This window comes from Lepisosteus oculatus, unplaced genomic scaffold (genome assembly GCF_040954835.1).
Source record: "Lepisosteus oculatus isolate fLepOcu1 unplaced genomic scaffold, fLepOcu1.hap2 HAP2_SCAFFOLD_309, whole genome shotgun sequence".
Classification (NCBI taxonomy): domain Eukaryota; kingdom Metazoa; phylum Chordata; class Actinopteri; order Semionotiformes; family Lepisosteidae; genus Lepisosteus; species Lepisosteus oculatus.
In genome coordinates, this window is record NW_027167841.1 from 69,849 (window position 1) to 93,586 (window position 23,738).

Here is a 23,738-nt window from a genome sequence, read left to right on the forward strand (position 1 = left end):
CTAAACGCCACAGATTGTGTTTGTCCGTTCGTGTCAGTCGTCCTGCAGCCACGGGAAGTGGGACACAAACATGCTGCAATGCTTTCAAGACATTAGGATTTGTTTGTGCAACATCCGAGAAGAGTACTTGTGGCTTGAATGTGACTGAGCAAGGTGTTTAAAGACAGAGACTGAAAACTGTTAAAGGATGAGTCAAAGTAACGTCTAATCGGATTAGTTTCCTTAGAGCTGGTTCAGAGTTTGCTCAAGAGTTTACCTTTCACAGATGCGCAAAGAAGAATGTTGGGGGTGCACGCTTCAAGGCGCCTTACAGCTGTAGGGAGTGATTTCAGACGATTCGTGGCGTGTGCTCATTCCCATATACCGTACGCCCCGGGGTGCAGTGCTAGGATGACGTACAATACCGCTTGGGCACGTAACGGCGTTATATGCAAGTGCGGGACGTGAGGGTTTTGCGTTTGTTCGTTTTGTTTTGCTCTGCTTTGCTTTGTTTTGCTTTCCATCGCGTTGGTAAGAGCATAAATAAAAAGGCGATTCCTGTGTCGACCACTAATGTAAGAGCTATTTCACGTGCGCCGTGGTGCGGCTTTTCAAATGCTTAACAGGATGATTTTGCATGCACGCGTGCTTTCATGCAGTCGTGTGTGCAACCATGTCTGCTTACGTGCAAACGGGCGTGGTTTCATGTATGCAAAAAACTTTCCTGGGCTCTTCTGAAGCACATAAAATTATTTGGAGATATACATTTGTCTTATTTTCCTCTTAGGCTCTAGAATTGATAACTTTTTTTTCATTTTTGGCATTTTTCATCATTTTCCAGAAAGTGGTTGCAAGCCCGATATCATGCGAAGAAACTTCAGGATTCGGGGATCAGTCAATGGATTTTCTTCAAAGTTGGATTTTTGCACTCTGTGGACCAAGAGATGTTGTTCTATAATGTTTTTTTTTCAAATTTAAAAATATCATTTTTTCATGGAGCTTTGAATGTGATGGATTCACCCTCCTTTAGCTAGGACAGAGCTCCAGGAGCCTGGGTAGGATTCTAGCTTTCTCCCCTTGCAGGCACCTGGCACAGAAGACAATATTTTTTTCCTTAAAATCTTTTTTTTTGTGTTCCTTGTTGTTCCAAACTTAATTTTAATCACTTTTAATTAGAGATTTTATTAAAAATAGTGCAATAAATGACTAATTTCACAAAAATTAATGTAATATAAAACGGATGTTTTCAACTTTATTGTAGTGTTTTAGAAACTAATATGTCTTCAAAAATGGTTGTTTTTCACTCCTATGAATGAAAACTGTTGTTACAGTGCCTTGCGAAAGTATTCGGCCCCCTTGAACTTTTCAACCTTTTGCCACTTTTCAGGCTTCAAACATAAAGATATAATTTTTTTATTTTATGTGAAGAATCACCAACAAGTGGGACACAATTGTGAAGTGGAACGAAATCTATTGGATTTTTGAAACTTTTTTAACTAATACAAAAATGAAAAGTGGGGCGTGCAAAATTATTCGGCCCCCTTGCGTTAATACTTTGTAGAGCCACCTTTTGCTGCGATTACAGCTGCAAGTCGCTTGGGGTATGTCTCTATCAGTTTTGCACATCGAGAGACTGAAATTCTTGCCCATTCTTCCTTGCAAAACAGCTCGAGCTCAGTGAGGTTGGATGGAGAGCGTTTGTGAACAGCAGTTTTCAGCTCTTTCCACAGATTCTCGATTGGATTCAGGTCTGGACTTTGACTTGGCCATTCAAACACCTGGATACGTTTATTTGTGAACCATTCCTTTGTAGATTTTGCTGTATGTTTGGGATCATTGTCTTGTTGGAAGATAAATCTCCATCCCAGTTTCAGGTCTTTTGCAGACTCCAACAGGTTTTCATCCAGAATGGTCCTGTATTTGGCTGCATCCATCTTCCCCTCAATTTTAACCATCTTCCCTGTCCCTGCTGAAGAAAAGCAGGCCCAAACCATGATGCTGCCACCACCATGTTTGACAGTGGGGATGGTGTGTTGAGGGTGATGAGCTGTGTTGCTTTTACGCCAAACATATCGTTTTGCATTGTGGGCAAAAAGTTCGATTTTGGTTTCATCTGACCAGAGCACCTTCTTCCACATGTTTGGGGTGTCTCCCAGGTGGCTTGTGGCAAACTTTAGACGAGACTTTTTATGGATATCTTTGAGAAATGGCTTTCTTCTTGCCACTCTTCCATAAAGGCCAGATTTGTGCAGTGTAAGACTGATTGTTGTCCTATGGACAGACTCTCCCACCTCAGCTGTAGTTCTCTGCAGTTCATCCAGAGTGATCATGGGCCTCTTGGCTGCATCTCTGATCAGTCTTCTCCTTGTCTGAGCTGAAAGTTTAGAGGGACGGCCAGGTCTTGGTAGATTTGCAGTGGTCTGATACTCCTTCCATTTCAAGATGATCGCTTGCACAGTGCTCCTTGGGATGTTTGAAGCTTGGGAAATCTTTTTGTATCCAAATCCGGCTTTAAACTTCTCCACAACAGTATTACAGACCTGCCTGGTGTGTTCCTTGGTCTTCATGATGCTCTCTGCGCTTTCAACAGAACCTTGAGACTATCACAGAGCAGGTGCATTTATACAGAGACTTGATTACACACAGGTGGATTCTATTTATCACCATCAGTCATTTAGGACAACTTTGGATCATTCAGAGATCCTCGCTGAACTTCTGGAGTGAGTTTGCTGCACTGAAAGTAAAGGGGCCGAATAATTTTGCACGCCCCACTTTTCATTTTTTTATTAGTTAAAAAAGTTTCAAATATCCAATAGATTTCGTTCCACTTCACAATTGTGTCCCACTTGTTGGTGATTCTTCACATAAAATAAAAAATTTATATCTTTATGTTTGAAGCCTGAAATGTGGCAAAAGGTTGAAAAGTTCAAGGGGGCCGAATACTTTCGCAAGGCACTGTATATGATGTTTTTTTTTTCAAATTTTAAATGATCATTTTTTCATGGAGCTTTGAAGGGGATGGATTCACCCTCCTTTAGCCAGGACAGAGCTCCAGGAGCCTGGGTAGGATTCTAGCTTTCTCCCCTTGCAGGCACCTGGCACAGAAGACATCATTTTTTTCCTTAAAATCTTTTTTTTTTTGTGTTCCTTGTTGCTCCAAACTTAATTCTATTCACTTTTAATTAGAGATTATATTAAAAATAGTGCAATAAATGACTAATTTCACTAAAAATACTAAAAGTAATATAAAACGGATGTTTTTAACTTTATTGTAGTGTTTTAGAAACTAATATGTCTTCAAAAATGGTTATTTTTCACTCCTAGGAATGAAAGCTGTTGTTATATGATGTTTATTTTCAAATTTTGAAAAAGCAAAGGATTCTAGCTTTCTCCCCTTGCAGGCATCGGACACAGAGAACCTCATGGTTTTCCTAAAAATCATTTTTTATGTTCCCTGGTGTTCCAAACTTAGTTTTAATCAATTTTAATTTGTTATGTTACAAACAGGGTAATAAAGTCTTAATTGGACTATAACTAATGTCATATTGTCTGCTACAAAACTGATATTTTCAGCTCTATTGTAGAGATTCTAGAATCAACTAATAAAGAATTGCAATAAAAAAAGGGCATAAGAAGACATTACCAACAACGACCACATGATGGAGATATTGTCTAGACATTACCAACAACGACCACAAGATGGAGATATTGTCTAGACATTACCAACAACGACCACAAGATGGAGATATTTTCCAAAGAGGCAAGAGGGGCAAAGCTGCGATAAGGTAAAATCATTTTTTGAAAGAGATTGTTAGAATGCACATCCGTATCCCAAACAGAATCTCTAGTAAAATATGATCGTTTGTGAAACAGGCAAATGAGTGTCAGCTACAATATGATTGCTACATATCTGCATTTGTTGGTATTTAAGGAGTAAGAGTGCAGGTTTAAACCTGCGATCCAGTGTGTTGAAGAATTTCACAACACTACCTCTAGCACATATGGAAATAAATCCTCATAATGATTATTGCCCTGGGCATGTACCAAAAAATCAGTGAGCATATATATATATCACTGGGTTGAAGCTAGAAACACAGAATAACTGCAAACACATCCTAAATACAGTGTTCCAGCACCTTTGACCTCATCCAGAACGTATCATTTCTTGAAAGGGATTGCTGTCCGAATGCACATCTGAATCCCAAACTGAATCTCTAGTAAAATACGATCATTTGTGAAACAGGCAAATGACTGTCTCAGGGGCCCATTTCTCATTGTCAGACACATGTATGCAATGCTTTCACTGTGCATTGAGCAATAGGGATCAAAAACACCGCAGGTAAGGTTAGAAGTCATGTTCTATGATCATTTCTTTCAGCATTAGGGACTAAATATACTAAACGTATGATGCTAAAATGTTATTTTTACATATATTAATGTAATAAATGATTGCTTATGCTTTATAAACAAATCTAATTATAATAAAAGCTTAAGTTTTGTATTTATCTTGTACCATAGAACATGATTTTCTTTGTATTTCAAGCCCACAAAGTGTCCAAATGATGCACCTTTGACCTCATCCAGAACGTATCATTTCTTGAAAGGGATTGCTGTCCGAATGCACATCTGAATCCCAAACAGAATCTCTAGTAAAATACGATCATTTGTGAAACAGGCAAATGACTGTCTCAGGGGCCCATTTCTCATTGTCAGACACATGTATGCAATGCTTTCACTGTGCATTGAGCAATAGGGATCAAAAACAGAATGGAAACAGACATGGAAACCAACGAGGATGGGATTTGAACCCATGCGTGCAAAGCACAATGGATTAGCAATCCATCGCCTTAACCACTCGGCCACCTCGTTAACAAAACTGGGCTGTCCCAACTGGGTTGGCGCGCTCCAGATGATCTTTTTCTTTTTTTTCCCTCGTACTCGAGGGTCATTTTCCTGTTCCACATGCGATTTCAACATTTTCCTTGGGAGATGTCAAGCCAGCAAGCCACTGCTGTGGTTCAGTGGCCAGCGTGGAGTTCAGTGGCCCTGTTGTACACAGAAAGCACATTGAGCTCCTTGGACATGAAAAGTTCCAGATAAAAGCCATTTGTCATCCTTTCTCTTGGTGTCGATGTTGCTATTGTATGTAAAGGTGGCAACTTGCTCAGCGAGCAGGCGGAGCACACACCGAATGCAGATGTGTCTGAGTGGTGTGTCCAAGTGGCTGCAAAAGGACAGCATTCACGGGGCGCTGTGGCTTAGTTGGTTAAAGCGCCTGTCTAGTAAACAGAAGGCCCTAGGTCTGAATCCCAGTGGATAACCGCCTACGGCTAGACTTAATTAAATGCAAGTATTCATTTCCTGTCTTTAACACGACTTGTTTTTCTTAAAATGGATGCAACTTGCAAAACATGAAATACAAACCTTGCTAATCAGCGCTAGCAGCTGGCAAAAAAAAAGAAGTCAGCAATGTTTTTTTTCTTTAACCTTAACCCTGCTAATGGAGAAGAGTTAAACGACCGAGTCTATGCAGCTTAAACGGTGCGCACGTCGGGTTCTTAGCTGAAAGGGTGGTAAATCACGCTCACCCCAGTCCTTAATCTTTTAAAGAGGATACAAAATTGAACCTAGTCGCCACATCACATACATCCTGTTCAATGATAAAAAGGTAACATCTATCCTCGCTCCAGAGTAAATCTCACGTTGAGGGCATATTTTTTTTCACTTTACCGTGAATCGGGCTCGGCTGCACAGAGGAGAGAGCAGAGCAATGAGGTCACGGGGACAGGGGAGTCACACGCTGGCTGTTTGAACACGCGGAAGATCACTGAGGGATCCACAGTATATGGACCCTCCGTGCGCAATCAGTCCGCACTCCGGACTCTGAATCCTGCCATCCGAATTAAGATCTCGGCAGAACCTGAAGCGCAGTTCCTTCTTAAAACGTAATCTGGTGAGCATTTCTAGAATCGTACTTGTATAGATGCAGCCTTTAATGTGTTGCTAGGTTAAAATTGATGACTTCTTGTATTTCAGTAGGCAACTGCCCTCTTGATTTTGGATTTAATTTCTTTATTACAGTGGCGCTTTTATGAAGCCAAGGGACCAGGGAGCTGCCCCAGTACTGGGATGGCCAGTTCGAAATCATAGAAACTATTGTCAATTCCAGTCCCATGTCAGTGCGAGCAGGGATTTTGACATCTTGTTTTGCTATGTTCTGCACCAACAGGCAGGTGGCTCGGCCATTCCGTTCCAGTCTGGGGGTACAACAGACTGCTAGGTTCAGTCTGATAAACTGAGCTGATGGTTGGAAGAAAACCATCTCAGCGTCCATTCTCTGTCCCTTCTTTAGGACAAGGCGTACCGGAAACCCTGCTGTTGACGCAGGAACGATCAGGTCCGATTCGTTTACTACCTGGCAGGCCTGAGGAATCGTCTGACCTGACCGAATGTTCTCGGGGTCACCGCTTAGAGAGTGGGCATCTGGGTCCACCCGTTTCCACAGCACACTGTTTACTGTGTCCAGCTGGGCGCCCAGTCGAACCAATAGGTCTGCACCAATGCAGACCGAATGGGTCAGCTGAGGTGCTACCTGGAAGTAGTGAGCAAACTTCCTTTTTCCGATGGAGATGGAAGCTACACAGCTTCCTTTGCTCCAAATGGACCTATGAGGTGGGGGTGCCCACCACAGAACCTGTGACTGCGTCACCAGGGTCACCTGACAGCTTCGCGACAGGTCCTCGAACAGACCTTCACTGATTATGGACTTCTCAGAGCTGAGGCTAAGAATTACATCATCAACCTGCACTTCTGCCACCTGGACCCCCTCCCACCACCATGGGGTGGTAGTCCTGGACCCCCTGAGGTACCAGGGTGCACAGAAAGGACTCCCATTCATTACCGGACAGGGAGATCCACTCTTCTTCAGGGATGAAAAGGGGGTGTGCTTTACCTGGCGGGTCAAGCAGCTGCTCGGAGCACTGCTCCTGTAGTTGGGAGACCGTGGGAGTGCTGGCCTGGGCAGGACTTCCCTGTAGTTTTGGAAAGCAAGAAGAGACATTTATTCTCGTCCAGAGGAACCAGGAGGAACCTCCAACTCAGCTATAGTGTTCAGTGGGCACTGTGTGATCACAGCATAACCACTGAATCCCCCTTTTTGCTGTGCAACAGGCTTAGGGTTTTTGACCTGAGCCCACAATTTTCCACGCTGGCAGTACACCAGAGGCTCCAGCCTGTCAAGCAGGTCTTGGCCAATGAGTAGTGGCTCTGTTTTTAACCTAGAGATGTAAACAGGATGCACCACGTTCATTGGCCCGAACCTAAGTGCCACCCACACTCGGTGTGTGATCCTGGCATGATCCTGGGTATAGCTGGAAATATCTATCTTACACGGTTCTACCTTAAGTCTGATGCCTTTTCCTTTCGCTACTCGTTTGAGCTCGCTGAGTAGATCGGCTGACATCAAACTAATTTCAGCCCCAGTGTCAATCAGTGCTTCTCTATCTAAGACGTTTTCAAGAGAAACCTTGATATAAATACGCCTTGCTTTGCCTTTCTGGCTGAGATTCCCTAAGAATTGTTGGAAGCCTGCCTTTTCTTTGACTTCAGGGGCGGGGTCAGCGCCCAACTCAGAGTCACAGCCTTCTTCCAGGCAGGAACCCTCCCACCCAATCAGATAGACTGAGGGAGGGGCTTGGGACGGATCCCCGCCTCCTCCAGTGAGAAGGGGCGTGGTCCCCCTAAGCTCATTCACACTTCCGGCATTCGGTGCGGAAGGTTTACCCTGTCCTGATCTCTCAGGCAGGGCTTGTTCAAGCCTGGCCAGGCGGGCTGCAGTCGACTCCCTTCGTCCAGTCTTATGATAGGCTCTGCCTGAGCCCTTGCCTTCCCCGTAGCGCTCACGGCGGCTCTGACGCTTAGGGCGGTCCTGCCAGCCTATTTTGCGCCGGGGCTTAGCGAGCTCAGGAACCTCAGCTGCCTCGAGCTGAGGCGAGTCGTCAACCCTGCTGGCTTTAGTGGCGAACACAGCCGTTTTAGCAGGTTTTCGCTCTGAGGAAGCAGAGACTTCAGCTCCCCAGGCTTTTTGAGCCAACCTTCTAATGTCAGCCATTTTCATCGCTTTTGCATCAGTGTGCATCACAATCATTTTCCTGACTGAGGGATGCAGATTAGCAATGAATAAACCTTTGAAATTCACGTTCTCTTCGCAACCCTCTTCATTCCGCCCTGCAAAATAAGTGCGCCTAAGCCTCTGATAATAATCGCGAGGGGCTTCAGCTTTTTCGTGCTTAATATGGTGCGCTGTGGCCACGGCAGCTATGGGATCGATAAAAGCCGAAAATTCTCCGATCATTGCCTGACACAGCTCCTCAAAGCTATTACAGACCTCCGGTCCTTGTCTAGACATCCACTCGTGGACCGCTCGGCTGGTAGTTTTCCTTACTTACATAGCCTTTTCCTGTTCGGACGCTTCGGGCATAAACTGCAAAGTATATCTCAGCTCATCGATGTAGGTCTCCACATTCTTCCCTGACACTGACGGGTCAAACCTTTCTACATCTTTGGCTAACTGCCTCAGGGAGTGGAGGTTAATTTTTACGGTTTCTCCGCGGGCAGGGAGACGGCCGTGATCAGGAGCAGGGGGTCTATGCCTGAATTGACTCGCCCTTGCGTTTCGCGCAGGACTCGGCGATCTCCCCCCATGCCGATCCGACCACAGACCCTGGCCGGGAGAAACCTCCTCCCGGCGCGCTGGGTGAGCGCTCCGGGCTGCTAGGTGGGCTGGCATGCAAGTGGGATCTAGTCTATTTTGCTTCCAGTACGGCAGCATCTGACTCCTTTTGCCTTTCCTGGCTGAGCTCATTTAAACTCTCAATTTCTTTTTCTTTTTCTTTCAAGCTCGCTTCCAGGTCTCTCCTAGCTACCTCAGCCGCAGTTTCTCTAGCAGACAAGTCATCTAATTTACCTAAAACTTCCCTGAGTCAGTCTTCACTTTCCTCATTTTTCACTCTCTTTTCTCTGATTATATCCAACAACTCAACTCGCTCCGCCTTATATCTTTCTAGCGTTCCCTGAAGCTTTTGAAACTTTGTCAGCTCGGACAAAGACAGTTCCAGCTGTTTAGCTAGATTTAAGGTGAAACAGAAAAAGAAATTGAGGACCAGAACTGCGTTCACAAACCCTCCTATGTTAAGCTGGTTCGCTACCTTAGCTACTAAATCTACTTGCAGCTTCTCAATATCATCAAAGTTCAACTTTTCGATACCACTCCAGTAACCAGGATTGTCGTCGCTAGAAATAGTACTTATAAGCGACTCCACTTCAGACATTTTAGCAGCCATTGTCATTACGTCAGAGAAACTTTAAGAGTATTACTTTTTTTTTTCTTTTTCCAAAATACAGTATGGAATCTAGACACCCGAGCAGATGGATTTCCAATCAGCACACGTTACACTAAACGCTAGAAAACAGGGGGATTTCTTTACGCAGTTATCAGCACACCCGGTATTCGCTTATAGAAGCCGCGGTGCTGTGCTGAACTTGAACTCACAGCAACATCAGTTATTCTGTGCGACTGATTCTCATTTCATTCTAAACTCGCCCACCCAGGGACGCCATTAAATGTAATGGTTTGATGGGTTTACTGAGACAATTATTAATTGTAGCAGTAATCACGAGGTTGTTCGTTGGGGCTTTTAGAAAATCAATCGTCAGAACAACTAACAACGCACACACAGGGGTTCAATACACTAGATACATTTATTAATATAAATTGTGCACCAAACATATACTAGTCTGCCTGGATACGAGTGGCAGACCTTACTGTGAGGGTTATCAATATACAAGGTATATAATCCCGAAGAGATGCAAACACAAAGAGATACACAACAGAGAATATATGTCAATATATATCGTTCGGTTACCAAATCGCTAATCAGTGTTATTACCCACTGTTACTCTAAACTCGGAAGTAAATACATTACTCATGAATTAAATTGATAACAACTTGTGTTGAGGTACAATTGAATTCTCGAGACGCAATGTAGAACATGGGGTTTACTTATCCACTGTGTATGGATTTGGAATTTCCCGGCACGAACATCAAACCAGCTGACAGGCTCTGTTGCAGCCTCTGTTCCAGCGGTTGTCCAATGGGCGTTGTCCCGGCATCCTCTGGCTACCGGCCAACCAGTCAAGGTGCAGCTCGGAGTAGGACGGGCGGAGGAATCTGACTGCGGCGCGCAGGGCAGTCGTTGCTCTGAGGGGATCTACCAGCAGTCCGGCTGGCTGGTAGAAAGTCTCTATGCACAGAGTGTGACCGCGAGTCCTCACCAGTCACTCTTGTGCCTGGGAAGAAGCTGGTTCGTTCCCGGTCCAGCACTGCTTCTGAATAAGCTATTCAGGTTGTCGACGAGGGACCAGCCGTAGGGTCCAACTGTCCAACACAAACACAATCTGTAGCGTTTAGCGTGACATAGTCTTGCAGGCATCGTGCTGTCTCACTGCAATACTATACCGCTGGAGGAAACAGTCCATCTGGCCATGAAACTAATTTGAACGTCTAGCTACAGCAACTAACAATATCATGATTTATTCAGGATTTGTGGAATCAACACGTCCCGGAGACAGCTTCCGAAATCGTGAGCATTCTCTGGTGGTGTCCTGCAGGGCTTTTGCGGGTGTGCGTTGGTGGTATAGTGGTGAGCATAGCTGCCTTCCAAGCAGTTGACCCGGGTTTGATTCCCGGCCAACGCAGTGGCGATTGGTTTTAAATGCTGTCATGAGCCTTGGATTGTGACTAGCAAAGCGAAGCCATTTTGAAAGAGCTAAAGCACTGCAAAACGGAATTGAAGGAGAATCTTACAGGGGATTCTGAGCGGTGTCTGCATACACGCAGTCCGATACGGGTGCTGAAAGCTTGAGCTACTCTCAATGTCATGCTGCCTTTCCCCGGAGTAAATCTGTTACATTGAAAGAATGCTTCTGGTAGGTTCAAAAAGGGACCCTTGTTAATTGGAGAAATCAATGATTTCGAATGAATTCTGTATGCGTTAAAAGACAGCTATACACAGAAAACATGCAGGACACTGCTCATGATGTCTCAGTGCGTTTTTCCAAGCCATCTGACAAAGCCCGCCCACTGAAAACTGCAGCACATCGTGTAAAGACGTTCAACTTTGTAACTACTGCACGCACAGGAAGCAGAATAAATTCCTCTTTTCAAACTGTCAAAGGTTTGCTTTGCGAACGCTGCAGGACATCGCACAATCTCTTTTGAATGGGGACAAACCATTTCTTATGGGGCGCAGTAAGTACAGACGTTTAAAAAGCTCCACTCATGCCGACGATGCAGCATGAAGAAGCGCAACCTAACGTTTGACAGACAAAAGCCAGGCGCCGCTACAAGCAATATGAAATCAAACTGACAGCACACGGCGTTTCGCGCTGACTCAAAAGTGATCTCGACAGACGCTGTTCTCTGCATAACGCTGAAAGAGCTAAAGAGCGTTTCTGTTGAGACGTAACAAGCTCGTTTCTTTCTATCATGATGTCACCATGACCAAATCTGTCTTTAAACACCTTGCTCAGTCTCTGACGAGACTGTCAAAAATTGCTTTCGCCGATTGTATTGCAAACCGGCGGAAGCGGGGTATTGGGAAAAGTTTTCAACTAGCAATAATCGCGCCTCGGCTAAACCTCACAGGCTACGATACTGCCACTGCGCAAAGCTGACGGTTGCCAGGCAACCGCGGGGATCCTATGGAAATCGTTATCGATCGTCTCATGGCATGTCGTTGCGGTAACCCTTCATATTTGTCGTCTTCTTCTTCTTCTAGCTTGAGGTTTTGAAGAATTTCATGACAGACAAGGGCTCCGTTGGGAACAAAAGGCGTTGTGAGAAAACCGTTGCTTATTTTCAGCAGCAGAAATACAACCCTTTAAATACAAGATGACAGAACAATGACGAAGGGCATGCCGGGAGGAACTCATGCACTACAGAGGAAAGGGGGCGGGCACGTACAGTTCACATTCAAGCCACAAGTACTCTTCTCGGATGTTACACAAACAAATCCTAACGTCTTGAAAGCATTGCAGCATGTTTGTGTCCCACTTCCCGTGGCTGCAGGACGACTGACACGAACGGACAAACACAATCTGTGGCGTTTAGCGTGACATAGTCTTGCAGGCATCGTGCTGTCTCACTGCAATACTATACCGCTGGAGGAAACAGTCCATCTGGCCATGAAACTCATTTGAACGTCTAGCTACAGCAACTAACAATATCATGATTTATTCAGGATGTGTGGAATCAGCACGTCCCGGAGACAGCTTCCGAAATCGTGAGCATTCTCTGGTGGTAGGGGCGTTCAAGATGGCGCTCAGGTGGGAGGTAAACTTTAGTGGTTGGGGAGTTTTTTTTTGAGTTTTTCATGACCTGAATGTTAATTTTTGCTTTTTTTGACTACAGAAAAATAAGGACTTAACACTAGTTGTTTAAACTTCAGTTATAATTGAAAGAAAAAAAAAACGATTTTTTTTTAGGTTTAAAAAGTCCGATATGAGTAACACTGGGAAAAGAAAAGAGAGTGCTGGGTCTTCGAAGGAGAACTGTAAGATACCTCAATCGTATATGTATAGCACTACAAAAAAATCGATGGCAACTAAAGGGAAAAGTGAAGCAGCTGCAGGGGCAGCAAGAGGGCGGAGGCGCCGCGCGCCCGGCCGACGTGTTGGACCGGTGCGCTTTACGTGCTGAAATAAACACGCGACAGCCCCGAAATGTTTCCAGAGTGCTGTGCACTGAAGACTTGCCTGGTGCTCCTCCGTGCAGATTGTTTGTCCTCCTCCAGTGCGGGACGAGCCAACACAAGGGAGCGCATTCGCCAACATCCAGGCACGCAATGCGATTTGGAAAGCAGCTCCTTTCCAAAGAGTTGCACACGAACGATCCTTCAGTCCCGCTCGGGGGGCACGGAGCCCCCGCCACACACAGCTTCAAGTAGCGAGTCAGGCGCCAGGGCTTTCGCTTACGGCCACACCACCCTGAACACACCTGATCTCGTTTGATCTCGGAAGCTAAGCAGGGTTGGGCCTGGTTAGTACTTGGATGGGAGACCGCCTGGGAATACCAGGTGCTGTAAGCTTTTGCTCTCCCGGCCAGCAGGGGTCGCCGTTGGTGCCGTAGGCTTTGGGAGGAAAACCTGCAGGATGGAAAGGTGATCTATAGCCTCATCTCTAGAGATGTTTTGTTGCTGTGGCATGTGTGTGACCCATATTCAAAAAAAAAACCCGTCTGTTAAACGAATATCGAAGCTGCCTCTAAATCTGCAAATGAAGATGAGTCGATAAACCACTCGTTTTTCGTATAACTAGACATATATTCATTTGTTACCGATTTCATTCATTGAGCACGGATACAATAGAGGTACAGCCATTCACTGTTTGACATGTCTGCACTGGTACAGAACTGAGCAATCAGAAAACGGGTGAAACTGTCTTTAGACTCAGCATACAGTACCGAGGCCCCCCATGACCAAATAAAGGCTAACCTCGATAATCAGCCTAAAGAACGCAAACTACAGCAAAACGACTGACTTTGAAAAGGGAATGAACGTCCGGAAGGAGTAGTGGAACTAGCTTGAGATGCTTCTCCGGACCCCTAACTAAAAGCCAGCGAGAACCAGCAGCGGCGTCCACTCCTGTCGAACCGGGATCCTTCCGCAGCCACGCAGCTCGTGGTGTCCTAACGCAGTCCCCCACTACCAGAAATTATGCAGTCGAGATTCCCACATTTGGGGAATTCGCAGGGGTCAGCACAGCCGGAGTGCAATGGCCGAGCCTCGCCCTGGGTGAACCGATTTCGATTTTTAAGAACTTTATTTTCTTTTCACAATAAAATACAGGACATCACAAATCAGAAAGCTTTACATTAATATACATACTTAAAACAGTATATATGATCACATCTCATTACATTTTGACACGGTAACAGTTACATAGTAACAATTTCTTTTTTCTGGTACAAATCACATTCTTTACTTAAACATGATAATGTTTTTCACAGTCTCTTGAGATATTGACCTATGCTCTCTATTTCCCACAGATTTTCTGCTTCCTCCCTCCCTTCTCTCCACAGATCTCTGAGGTAATAGTTCTCTCGGGTGATGAACAGGGCCAGGCTACCTGCTGCCTTGACTGGGACCTCGATGCCTTTGAACAGCCCCATGTTCCTCAGTCTCCACAGGGCGTCTTTCCCACTGTTCACCACGGCCCAGATCCTGTCAAACACGTCAGGAGGAAGTTTGACAGGAGAGATGCCGTATATGATGAAAGCAGCGGTCAGGGTAAATTGGGGCGAGAGAGCCTGCAACCAATCTTCAAACTGTGCCCAGAAGGCCTTAGCAAAAAAACAGGACCACAGGAGATGGGTCACAGTCTCCTCCTCACCGCAGCCCACCCTAACGCAGCGAGGGCTGGGGGTGAGGCCCCTACGGTACAAGAAAGTTCGTACCGGTAAGCACTGGTGGACGACACTCCAGGCTAAATCTCTGTGAATGTTGCACAGAAACTTAGAGGATGTGTGTTTCCACACCTTCCTTGTTTGGGCTGATGTTAAAATGCCCACAGGGGTCTGCCTATTATTCTGGGGTGCAACGAAATCTTCCAGTTTTTGGACGCTGACATCTCGGAGGGGAATATGGCCAATTGGGTGAGATCTTAGAATACTTTTAACTGTCCCATAAATTGCAGGGCATGTGTCAGAGAGTGGGACATCCAGCTTGGGTCTGACACCCCACACTCTGAACACCTCCCTACCTACCCAGAGCCTGGAAAAATAAGTCCAGGTACGCGCTGCAGGTGCTGTTGCAAAGCCTCTCAGCACAGAGGCCAGGAAAATGCACAGCAGCTTCGTAGCAATATCTGGGACAGACTTCCCCCCTGAGGGTAGCGGCCTGTACATTATTTCCCTTCTGAGTCTTTCCTGCTTTCCACCCCATAGAAATTGAAACATCAATCTCCTCAGCACCGCCGCAACACGGTGTGGGATTGGGAAGGTAGAAGCCAGAAAAATCAAGACAGGCAAGAGCTCGGCTTTGATGACCAGCAGCTTCCCTGTCATGGTGAGGTCTCGGTCCTTCCATTGTATCAGTTTTTTGTTTAAGATTGGCAATTTGTTCTGCCAATTTACTGTTCCCATCTCTTCTCCAAAATACACCCCCAGGACCTTAATTCTCTTCTCTTGCAGCCTGAGATCATGTCCTTCTTTTGGCTCCCTCCAGTTCTGATAAAAAATCTCACTCTTAGATTTGTTAATTTTTGCAGAGGAAGCCAAGGAGAAACGATCACAGCACTGCAGAGCTCTGCTAATTGAGGCATTGTCAGAGAGGAGCAGGGTGACGTCATCCATGTATAGAGATGTCTTTACCTCTCCTCCCCCACTTCCAGGCACTGGTATCCCATTAATGGCCTGATCCTGGCGCAAGGCACAGGCTAAGGGCTCCATAGCCAAAACGAATAACAAGGGGGATAATGGGCAGCCCTGCCTCACCCCTGAACAGACTTCAAAGGGGCGTGATCTATTGCCATTAACCATTACTCTGCTGTTGCTACCTGTGTACAGCAGGTTAATCCACTTTCTCATGATGGGGCCAAACTTCATGTGCTCAAGTACCGATGTTAAGTACTGCCGGTTTAGACGGTCAAAGGCCTTTTCTAGGTCTACACCTAAAATGCACAGAGGGAGGGAGCGATCCTCTGAGTACAGACAGACATCCCTCAACAAGGCCAGGTTGTCGCTCATCAGGCGTCCTGCTATCCCACAAGTCTGTTCTTTCCCTACCAGTGAGGCCACTACATTTTGTAGGCGCAGGAAAAGGGCTTTGGACAGGATCTTAGTGTCCACGCCTAACAGGCTGAGGGGTCTCCAGTTCTTTATGTCATTCTTTGCTCCTTTCTTAAACAAGAGAGAGATAGTGCCTTCTCTTAAGGAGTCAGGCAGCAATTCTGTCTTATAGCTTTCCTCGAATAGGAGCAGTAGCGGATCCTGAAGCAGATCCCAAAAGGTGCAATAAAATTCTTTAGGGAGCCCGTCAGCACCCGGAGTTTTCCCCTTCTGTAAGCTCTCCATAGCCTGTCTCAGCTCTTCTACTGTCAAATCCCTCTCAAGTACTTCCCTATCTTCTTCACTCAAAACGTTTTCTAGCTTTGAGGTAAAAAAATGAATTTCTTCATCCTTTACCTCTGTAGAGCTGTACAGTCTTGAGTAGAAGGCCTCGGTGCAGGAGAGGATAGCACTCGGCTCTGTTCTCTCTTGTCCCTCCTCATCAACTACACTTTCCATGACAGACTTGGAGCCTACCACTTTCCTGAAAAAGAGGCGAGTACACTTCTCATTTTCTTCCAAGAACTGCACTCTGCTTCTTAACAGCACTCCTCGACTACTTTCTTCGGCTGTGCTCCGGATGTCCTTTTTTAAAAGGGTGATATCCTCGAGCACATCGAAGCCACTGTGCAGCATCGTGTAGAGACGCTGCAGCTGCCTCTGTTTCCTGGCTAGCACTCCTCTCCGTCTGGCAGCAGCCTTCCTTCCCTCAGCCATGAAAAAGACCTTTGTCCTCATCTTCACCTCCTCCCACCACTCTCCTACTGACCCGTACAGACACTGCAAGGACAGCCACTGTGATAGTTTCTCCTTGTAGCGGGATACTACCCCCTCGTTCTCTAGCAGCTTTGTGTTGAGTTTCCAGAGACCTGGGCCAAAGACAGTCCCGCCCTGGAGTTCCACTCTACACCCTAAAGCCTGATGATCTGAGAAGAAGACAGGCTGAAGAGTGACCCCAACAACTTTCACTCTCTCTGAGACAAAGCAAGAGTCAATTCTGGAGCTGCTATTCCTCCCTGACCATGTATATCCTGCTGTTGTGGGATATATACATCTATATGTGTCTGAGAGTTTAAAGTCTTGAACTAAGTTTTGCAGGGCCAGTGAGCTGGAATCCAATTTTATCGGAGAGCTAGACTGCCTGTCTGTGTGCTCTAAGATACAATTAAAATCCCCTCCCACTATCACGTCTGTGCTACTTAACAATAGGGGAGAGAGTGCCTTGAGTAGCTCCACCCTTCCTCCCACGTCAGTAGGACAATACACATTGATTAGCCGCAGGTTAACGGTCCCCCATTCCACATCCACACACAGCAACCTGCCATCTATGACCCTCTGAATACTTTTCAATTTGAAAGCCCATCCTTTGAAAAGAATGGCCACGCCAGAGGCTCTGTTGTTATTGTCCCCTGACCAAACAGAAGGCCCTTTATCCCACCTATCTTCAAAGCTTTTATACCTCTCTTGATAGGCTAAAGCACACTCCTGCAACATCAACACATCTCCCTCTCTCTGCTGGAGGTAATCAAAGACAGACTGGCATTTCACTCTGTCATTGATACCTCTGGTGTTAAGAGAAATTATGTTTAGAGCCATATTACATAAGAAAGTGGAACCAGTCTTTACAAAACACATTTCTCTTCGGTCTCACCTGTTACCTTCTTCTTTTTCTTTTTCTTCTTACCAATTTCCTGCCAGCCATCCTCTGAATGAGCCTTCATCAGGGTGGCAGCAGTAAAAGCATTCACGGAGTCCATTTCAAGGAAGGGGGTAGAGGGAGGGGTGGAGGGGTTCCAGCTGTCCCCATCGCCATGCTCTCCTTCCTCCTCGCTCGGGGAGAAAACAGAGTCATTTTTCCTTTTCCTCAAGTCCAGCTCCTGGGAGCACTGAGGGGAAAGGGGTGCAGCCGATGCACCAGTCTCCTCTTCCCCCTCACCCACCAGCTGTTGCAGATCCTCCGTGACGGACTGGATGGAGGAGAGGAGGGCATCTGTAGCACTTGCAGAGTCTGAGAAAAGCAGCTCCGCTGAATCCTGGGTATCGTCGCTGGACCCGCTCCACCGGTGGGGGCCCCACACTGGCCCTCGTTCTGAGGAGCAGGAGTGGGGGAGGGGTCCTCGCTGTTCTCGGGGGTTTTCAAACCCTCGTGCTTGTCTGGTGCAGTCTGCGGTTGTGGGAGCGTAGTGGATTTCTCTTCCACCGGCCCCGGAGCCACAGCAGGACTGATCCTGGCTGGAGGCTGAGACTCTTTGTCCAACAAGGGTTCTTTGTTTGACTTGTTGTTTGCTTTGGCTTTTTGGGCCGGTTTGGCTGAAACAAGCACTGCCTCATCCTTTCTCATTTTGAGTTTATTGGCGTAGGCGTGAGGGCAGTTCTTAAAAACGTGTCCTTCCGAGCCACATAAATTGCACTTTGGCAGCATTGAACAGTCAGAGGCTAAATGTCCCTGTTTGCCACAGGTCTTGCAGCATTTCACAGTGCAGGACGATGCCAGGTGTCCCACAGCACCACAGCGCCGACACACCTTTGGTTGTCCCACATAAAAAACATAGCCATTGCAGGCGCCCAGCCGGATTGTAGAGGGCAGGTGCCTTAAGCCTCCATTTACATTGTCCGGTAGCAAGCGAACCTCAAATTTTCTTGCTCCTGTTTTTATACCGTCAACATCTCTAACCTCAGTTCCATGGTGGACGGTGCAGTACTGCTTAAGCCAGGTGTGAATGTCCTCCGTCTTTGCCATTTCCGAGAACATAACAACATGCACCGTTTTCCTCTCTCTCTGTGTCAGAGGCTGCAAGTTGATCTTCTCAAGGGCAGGAACTTTCCCTCTTTTTGCCTCAAACACATCCACACATTGTTCAAACAGAGAATAGGTAGCAAAAACAACCTCAAATGCTTTCTGACCTGGGAGAGCGAAGATGAAATCCAAGTGCCGAGGTTCAAAGCCAAGTTCCTTCTGTAACACTTTTCTGCTGAACTGCATACGATCCATGAAGAGGTCATCCAAAAGCTCAAAACGTACAGCATTCTTGCGGGATCCAAAGGTTGCCATCTCAAACTGCAAAACAAACACTGCTTCCACAAAACAAGAAAACAATCCAACTACTCCAACTACAGGCTGATCAAGGTATCTCCCCTGCCAGGTAAGCCGAGAGCTGCAGGCGATGAGCCCGGAGCTGAACGGGCCCCACTGGCTCGTTTGTAAGGCCAGGTGCATTGCCAACCACGACCGGCAGGGCAGAGGCCTTGAAGGCGGCCTGGGCTCCTGCAGCTGTCCAGCCACGCACTCTGGTTTCTCTTCATCTCGTACAAATCTTTTGCCTTTTACTAAAGATTTCCATGGAGAGGAGCATGAATGAGTTCCATACAATTTTTGTGCTTCCCTGCCTTCGGGTGGGGCGCAGCTGGGCTGGTCAAAGAGAGAAAACAAAACCGCTCACAATCGCTCTTACAATGCAGTAAGTAGCACAGGCTACTTAAACACATGAATGCAAAACAGCATTTTTCAGCTGATTCAAAATGTACCTAAAGGAGAAGCATTATTGAAGACCATCAATTACCAAGAGCTTTTGTCAAAGGTTTTGGTGGTCATTTTGAATGACCACAGAGCGCTGTGACCTCGTTTTTACATCTCATCCAAAAGACAGCGCCATTTTACAACACAGCATCTCCGTCACTATACTGGGGCATTGGGACCCGCACAGACCTCAGGGTGAGCGCCCCCACCGCCGGCACCATTAACACCGCTTCCAGCTGGAAGCTTTGTTTTTCCCTGTAGCTCACCCTCATCCGGGTACTGACCTGGCTCACACCTGCTTAGCTTCAGTGGGTTTTCAGTTGCGAGTTGCAAGGGGATGCAAGTGATGGAGCCGCTCGCTGCAAAAGCCACTGCATTGGCCGGGAATCGAACCCGAGCCTCCCGCGTGGCAGGCGAGAATTCTACCACTGAACCACCAATGCTCAGTGCCTGGGCCTTCAAAAAAGACGCTTTTTTGGTGCTCTGTGCAAAACGCATCGACATCTGCTTCCAGCTGCAAAATGCCATTCGCGGACGCTGAAGAACTTATTTCCAAGGCAGCGGGTACAAGCGATTGGGCGTTTTAAAACCACCAGGAACAGCAAAGAGGCGCGCTTCTTTGCTTGTGCCGAAACACACCGACTGGAGGCGGACAACGTAGTCGGCAGGATTGGAACCTGCGCGGGGAGACCCCAATGGATTTCTAGTCCATCGCCTTAACCACTCGGCCACGACTACAGCAAGCCCCACCGCCGCTGCGTTCTTGCTACAATCTTACCTGGATCGCGAGGCGCCAGCGGAAGCCTATTTCAAAGTCGTTCTCCGTTTCAAAAAAACATTTCCAAAATACAAGCCTTGCAGACAGAAACGCCTCAGAGGATTTAAGGGTGGCTTCATGTCGGAATGATAAAGTCTCCCCGTCCGGACATGAAAATGCCACTTTGTTACACACAAAAAAAGAATCAACAACAGAGAAATGCCCACAAGCATTTGAAAAGCCGCACCACGTCGCACTTGAAATAGCTCTTATATTAGTGGTAGACGCAGGAATCGCCTTTTTATTTACGCTCTTACCAACGCGATGGAAAGCAAAACAAAGCAAAGCAGAGCAAAACAAAACAAACAAACGAAAACCCTCACGTCCTGCACTTGCATATAACGCCGTTACGTGCCCAAGCGGTATTGTACGTCATCCTAGCACTGCACCCCGGGTCGTACGGTATATAGGAATGAGCACACGCCACGAATCGTCTCGAATCACTCCCTACAGCTGTAAGGCGCCTTGAAGCGTGCACCCCCAACATTCTTCTTTGCGCATCTGTGAAAGGTCAACTCTTGAGCAAACTCTGAACCAGCTCTAAGGAAACTAATCCGATTAGACGTTACTTTGACTCATCTTTTTACGCTCAGTGCTGGATTGCTCAAACTCCAGCTAGGGTTAGGGTTAGCATTCCCACGCTACTTAGACACTTTGTTTACGCTCAGTGCTGGATTTTGGGAACTTCAGGACGAGTGGGAATTTTCTCCTATCTGTCCATTCTGTTTTGTTTTGGAGACTCTTGGCTGCCTATGTTGTTCAGTGCAGCGTGAAGGAAACATTTTCCAAAACTGTGTCAGCTCAAAAGTTGTAAGAAAACCTCTCCAGCTGCTTTAACTCTCTTCATTTTTGTCATTTAATGTGACACTCGATGTATAACTGGAGCCTCACATATGCAAATGGTGAGGCTCCAGTTCGACACCCAGTTCGACACCACTTTACAGTATATGACAAAAGCATGGCAGACTGTGCCGGACCAGCTGGTAACTTCCGCTTATTTTGACCATATTAAACATTGGAATTCTTCCCACTTGCATTTGTGACACTTGATTTTGGCTCCACCTAAGACACTCTTAAATCTTCAAACACTTTTCTCTTCTCCCGCAACACACTTGTCTGTCGGCACTATGTGGCAGCGTTGCATGACAACCCATCTCACCACGGAAAGGAACCTAACAGCTTTGGTAAGAGAGTAGAATTACCTGAAGAACTGCTTTCCATGGAAGCAGGACCAAGCGATGTAGCATTTTTATAGTACCAGGAAAGGAGAAGCGGCACTTCGCCTTTGCCGCATAGGCACAAGGTGACGTGCAGCAGACGCCGTAGTCGGCAGGATTCGAACCTGAGCGGGGAGTCCCCAATGGATTTCAAGTCCATCGCCTTAACTACTCGGCCACGACTACAGCGAGCTCGCCGCCGCCCCATTCCTCCTATAATCTAACACGGAGTGCGAGGTGGCTGCGGAAACTTTTTTAAAGTCGCTCTACATTAAAAAAAAAATACCTTTCACAAGATACATGCCGGCAGACAGACACGCCTCAGAGGGTTTAAGGGTTTAAGACGTTCAAATGATAAAGTCTCCCCGTCCGGATGTCAAAATGCAACTTTGGCAGACAGAAAAAACATCAACAAACCACAAATGTGGACAAGGATTTTACAAGCTGCACCACACTACACTTTCAAAAACATTTACATTCGTGTTAGATGCAGGAATTGTCTTTGTTTTGCGTGCTTACGAACGCCATAGAAAACGAAACAAAACAAAAGCCCTCAGCTCCTGCACTTGATTATAATGCCGTTACGTGTCGAAGCAGGAATTTACGTCATCTTACCACTACAACATGGGGAATAGAGGGAAATGAACACACGCTACGAATCGTCTCAATCACTCCCTAGAGTCGTAAGGCACATTGAAGGGTGCACCCCCATCATTAATCGTTGGGCCTCTGTAAAAGGAAAGCTGTTGAGCAGTCTTTGAAACAGCTCGGATGAAACACTTGATTGCTTCCATGTGCATCTGGAGCCCACTTCTTATTTTCACTTCACGCCGCCCAAAGCATTTCTAAAACAGGAGATTCGCGTTTGGGAATGCGCCCTGCCCTACAAATAAAACAGGTCTACGGGTCTGAAACCTGCTCCACGGAAAACAGTTCTGTTGCGCTTTTGATCCAAGGGAGATTCTCTGTTCTTACTTTTTGATGACATAACACCCAAAGGGGCTTCTTTGGAGCTGGATTCCAACCAGCATCCTAAAGTTTCTTGGCGGTATCCTTTACAGTCCTCTGTTCGGTCGACAAGGAACAGAAGGGGGCAGCTTTCCTCACACATACAGTGCAATGTACTGTAGTGTTCCCCTTCATTGAATTCGCAGTTCTGCATCAGACCTCAAACTCGTTTCCTTAGCTTGGATTTAAGCCACGAAGCAGGCTTCTACTGTATAAACGTCTAGAGGAATCACAAACTATTTGAGAGGCCATCATCCCATTGGGAACTGACAAAGTCTATCCCTAAACACCTAGCGCAGTCTCTCGAGAGACTGTCAAAAATCGCTTTCTCCGTTTGTGCTGCAAGTAAGTGAAAACGCGGTCTCAACCCAGAGCCACTTGGCAGCAGCGGCACGTAAATACTGTTACTGCCACTGCTCGATACCAACGTTAGCCTACTATACCATGTTCAGCCACCGCTAGAAAATGTAAGGCTCTAGTACTGGAGCAAACAAAAGGAGGGCCAACGTCGAACAGGCACCCGTGTCAGACATAGAGAGCGACGAGGATGGGATTCAAACCAATGCATGCAGAGCACAATGAATTAGTAGTCCATTGCCTTAACCACTCGGCCAACTCGTCAACGAAACTGGGCTGTCCAGACATGGGTTGGCGCGCTCCAGATGATCTTTTTCTTTTTTTTCCCTCGTACTCGAGGGTCATTTTCCTGTTCCACATGCGATTTCAACATTTTCCTTGGGAGATGTCAAGCCAGCAAGCCACTGCTGTGGTTCAGTGGCCAGTGTGGAGTTCAGTGGCCCTGTTGTACACAGAAAGCACATTGAGCTCCTTGGACTTGAAAAGTTCCAGATAAAAGCCATTTGTCATCCTTTCTCTTGGTGTCGATGTTGCTATTGTATAAAGGTGGCAACTTGCTCAGCGAGCAGGCGGAGCACACACCGAATGCAGATGTGTCTGAGTGGTGTGTCCAAGTGGCTGCAAAAGGACAACTATCCCGGGGCACCGTGGCTTAGTTGGTTAAAGCGCTTGTCTCTTAAACAGGAGATCCTGAGTCCGAATCCCAGTGGTGCCTTCTTTGTTCTGTCTTCTTGAACAGAACTGGTCCTTACAGACAACCGCCTACGGCTAGACTTAATTAAATGCAAGTATTCATTTCCTGTCTTTAACGCGACTTGTTTTTCTTAAAATGGATGCAACTTGCAAAACATGAAATACAAACATTGCTAATCAGCGCTAGCGGCTGGCAAAAAAAAAGAAGTCAGCAATGTTTTTTTTCTTTAACCTTAACCCTGCTAATGGAGAAGAGTTAAACGACCG

At 46.5% G+C, this 23,738-nt stretch overlaps 8 non-coding genes across 8 annotated transcripts; 3 read left to right on the forward strand and 5 right to left on the reverse strand.

Annotated features, from left to right (window-relative positions):
- Window positions 1-4,766: 4,766 nt before the first annotated feature.
- Window positions 4,767-4,848, reverse strand: trnas-gcu (transfer RNA serine (anticodon GCU)). The gene has a single exon. It is a non-coding gene; the product is annotated as a tRNA-Ser (tRNA).
- Window positions 4,849-10,662: 5,814 nt separating this feature from the next.
- Window positions 10,663-10,734, forward strand: trnag-ucc (transfer RNA glycine (anticodon UCC)). The gene has a single exon. It is a non-coding gene; the product is annotated as a tRNA-Gly (tRNA).
- Window positions 10,735-11,568: 834 nt separating this feature from the next.
- On the reverse strand, window positions 11,569-11,710 carry LOC138227285 (U4 spliceosomal RNA). The gene has a single exon (XR_011184903.1). It is a non-coding gene; the product is annotated as a U4 spliceosomal RNA (small nuclear RNA).
- Window positions 11,711-13,005: 1,295 nt separating this feature from the next.
- On the forward strand, window positions 13,006-13,124 carry LOC138227279 (5S ribosomal RNA). The gene has a single exon (XR_011184898.1). It is a non-coding gene; the product is annotated as a 5S ribosomal RNA (ribosomal RNA).
- A 6,021-nt stretch (window positions 13,125-19,145) lies between these two features.
- On the forward strand, window positions 19,146-19,262 carry LOC138227282 (U5 spliceosomal RNA). Its single transcript, XR_011184900.1, has one exon. It is a non-coding gene; the product is annotated as a U5 spliceosomal RNA (small nuclear RNA).
- A 489-nt stretch (window positions 19,263-19,751) lies between these two features.
- Window positions 19,752-19,822, reverse strand: trnag-gcc (transfer RNA glycine (anticodon GCC)). Its single transcript has one exon. It is a non-coding gene; the product is annotated as a tRNA-Gly (tRNA).
- Window positions 19,823-20,035: 213 nt separating this feature from the next.
- On the reverse strand, window positions 20,036-20,117 carry trnas-aga (transfer RNA serine (anticodon AGA)). Its single transcript has one exon. It is a non-coding gene; the product is annotated as a tRNA-Ser (tRNA).
- A 1,400-nt stretch (window positions 20,118-21,517) lies between these two features.
- Window positions 21,518-21,599, reverse strand: trnas-uga (transfer RNA serine (anticodon UGA)). Its single transcript has one exon. It is a non-coding gene; the product is annotated as a tRNA-Ser (tRNA).
- Between the last annotated feature and the right edge of the window lie 2,139 nt (window positions 21,600-23,738).